This window comes from Humulus lupulus, chromosome 5, assembly GCF_963169125.1.
Source record: "Humulus lupulus chromosome 5, drHumLupu1.1, whole genome shotgun sequence".
In the NCBI taxonomy this organism is placed as follows: domain Eukaryota; kingdom Viridiplantae; phylum Streptophyta; class Magnoliopsida; order Rosales; family Cannabaceae; genus Humulus; species Humulus lupulus.
The window spans coordinates 106,803,518-106,806,594 of NC_084797.1; the positions used below are offsets into that span (position 1 = coordinate 106,803,518).

Below are 3,077 nucleotides of genomic sequence, written 5' to 3' on the forward strand. Positions count from 1 at the left end.
GCTTGAAAGACACAACCAGTCCAAAAATTGCCTATATCATTTTCCTAAATGTGCACTGTTTCAAATTTCATCTCAAATAGTAAGCAAGCAGGTTCTAGAATTTTTCAAACTTTTCAATCCATAATCCAAATTTGACATGCATAAAATAACTCAAGTATAACATTTGCAATGTATGAACAATAGATCTCTGATGTCAACAAATCACAGTGAAAAACAAAGTAATCTAACCAAGCACACAGATTAATTTAGAAGCACAACAATTTTTCCTTTGGATTATACTACGAAACAGTCAATCAGATTGAAATGGCCATTATTGTCAACTTAATTTATACTCTAAAACATGACTCCAAACGAACAACGGATTAAAATTAAAAACAAACAAACAAACCAAAAACGCAACAAAGAAAACCAGAAATAAATCTCTCCCCCAAACTTAAAAACCGAACATTGTCCCCAATGTGAAGTGAAGAGTAAGGAAAGAAGACTTACCTCAAAAAGCACGCCACATCAGTATGGCGGAGGTGGAGGGGGCTTGAGTTCGGGATGGCGGAGGTGGTGGCCACCCCTTGCATCCTTGAGAGCCATTGTGTCATACGAGGTAAATTCCCTTCCACTATTGAGAATATTGAAATTATCCCCAATGTCATCGAAACCTTCAAACTTGCCACACAATAATCTTTTCATACGACGTCGAACTGTTCGAAATCGTTCTTTGGTCTTCTTCTTCTTTTTACCAATTGAATCTTGACAATCATTCACCACATCAACTCTACAACAGGTAGGAATTTCAGTTGCTGCAAAAACATTAAAACTTATTTCCTCATGTTGGACTCGCAACCTTAACTCCCCCTTTTGTACGTCGATTAAAGCTCATCCTGTGGCTAAGAATGGTGTTCCAAGAATGATTGGGACGTTGGCATCCTCCTCCACATCAAGTACAATAAAATCTGCTGGGAAGATGAACTTGTTTACTTTTACCAAAATATCTTCAATAATACCCCGAGGGTGTGCTATTGATCTGTCTGCCAACTGAAGAGTCACTGTTGTAGGTCTTACTTCCCCAAGCTTCAATCTTCTGAACACATAAAGTGGCATTAGATTAATGCTCGCCCCCAAATCACATAGAGCATTCATACTCTCAAAATTTCCAATAGTGCAGGGTATTGTGAAACTCCCAGGATCTCTCAGTTTCAGAGGAAGCTTTCTTTGCAGAATGGCACTGCACTCTTCAGTGAGCACCACCGTCTCATAATCTTCCATCCTCCTTTTCTTGGACAGAATCTCATTCATGAATTTCACATAGCTGGGCATCTGCTCCTAGGCCTCAGCAAAAGGAATATTTATATGCATCTTTTTAAACACCTCTAAAAACTTAGAAAATTGTTTATCCAGTGTAGTCTTTCTAAGCCTCTGGGGATATGGAACTCGAACTGGCTGCTCATTAACAACTGGCAGACTCTTTTCTGAAAGCTGGTGGTCTTCAGTAACCTTTGCTGAATCAGACTGTTCACCCATCTCTCCATTCTAAACCACTGCCTGTGGGGATCTAGACTGCTCAGTTTGCTTCCCACTCCTCAAAGTAATTGCTTGAACTTGCTCCTTAGGGTTGACTTCAGTATTACTAGGCAAATTTCCCTGCGGTCTGTTATTAAGCATATTAGCCAACTGCCCTACTTGTGTTTCCAGATTTCTGATAGAAGATCTAGTCTCTGCCATGAACTGAGTTTTAGTGTTGGTGAGGGTCAATAATGCAGCTTGCAATTCATTAGGCCTTTCAAGTGGAGCTTGATTCATTGATTGTTGAGGCCTAGGCTATTGTGATGAAGAGGCTTGATGCATTGGTGGCTGAGGCATATTATTATGAAATTGACCCTGAAACTGAGGTTGCTGGCCCTGATTATTCCTCCAAGAAAAATTAGGATGATTTCGCCACCCAGGATTGTTAGTATTGGCGAATGGATTATTGAATGGCCTCTGAAAGTTTCCCATCACTTGAACCTGAGCTTGATCCATCGGAATGTTATTGTTAATACTGATAGGGCACTGATCAATAGAGTGAGAACCACCATAAATTTCACACCTAGCTGCCATTTGAACCGCATTAGCAGATACAGTGCTCTGTTGTAACTGTTTTGTCAAGGAGGCTACTTGTGCTGTGAGAGCAGTGATTGCACCCAGCTCATGCACCCCAGCTACCTTTCTGACCCCCGATGATCTTTCCTCAGACCACTGATGATTATTTGTGGCCATGTCCTCCAGCAGCTCATAAGCACCAGTTGCACTCTTGCTCATAAAAGTGCCACCCGCTGCAGCATCAATAATGGTTCTAGTAGTAGGACATAAACCATTATAAAAATTTTGCACTAACATCCACTGTTCAATGCCATGATGAGGACATCTTCTCAAAAGTTCCTTGAACCATTCCCAAGCTTCATACAATGATTCTCCATCATTCTGGCAAAAATTATTGATTTCTCCCCTCAATTTAGCAGCTTTGGAAGGAGGGAAGAATTTTGACAAAAACTTCTGAGCCAGATCTTGCCAGGTAAATATAGAGTTCAGTTGCAAAGAATTCAGCCAACTTTTAGCTCTATCCCTCAGAGAAAATGGGAAAAGCCTAAGTTTAATTGCGTCATCACTCACCCCATTGTATCTAAAAGTTCCACAAAACTCCAGAAAATTAGATAAATGGATGTGAGGATCTTCAGAAGGCAACCCATTAAATTGAACAGAGGATTGCACCATTTGTAGAATAGATGGCTTGATCTCAAAGTTGTTAACCTCTACAGCTGGTGGGCGTATACTATTTTGTACTCCCGTCAGAGTGGGCAGTACATAGTCTCTCAGGCTCCTCTCAGCATTGTTCTGAGCCTGACCCCCTTGTGCAATTCCAGGAATTAAAGCATTCCTGCCATCCCCATCATTCTATGCCATCGTCACAGACTTCTGGGCTTCCCTCTTGTTCTTTCTGTTTTGCTTGCAAGACTTTTCAATCTCAGGATTCAAAGGAACAAGACTGTCTGTTCCTCTTTTGCTACGCATATACCACAATTCACCTGAGATAGATAAATTAAGCA

At 40.8% G+C, this 3,077-nt stretch overlaps 1 non-coding gene across 1 annotated transcript; it reads left to right on the forward strand.

Moving 5' to 3' along the window:
• The first annotated feature begins 2,380 nt into the window (after positions 1-2,380).
• LOC133780927 (small nucleolar RNA R71) lies at positions 2,381-2,487 on the forward strand. Its single transcript, XR_009869733.1, has one exon. It is a non-coding gene; the product is annotated as a small nucleolar RNA R71 (small nucleolar RNA).
• The last annotated feature ends 590 nt before the right edge of the window (positions 2,488-3,077 follow it).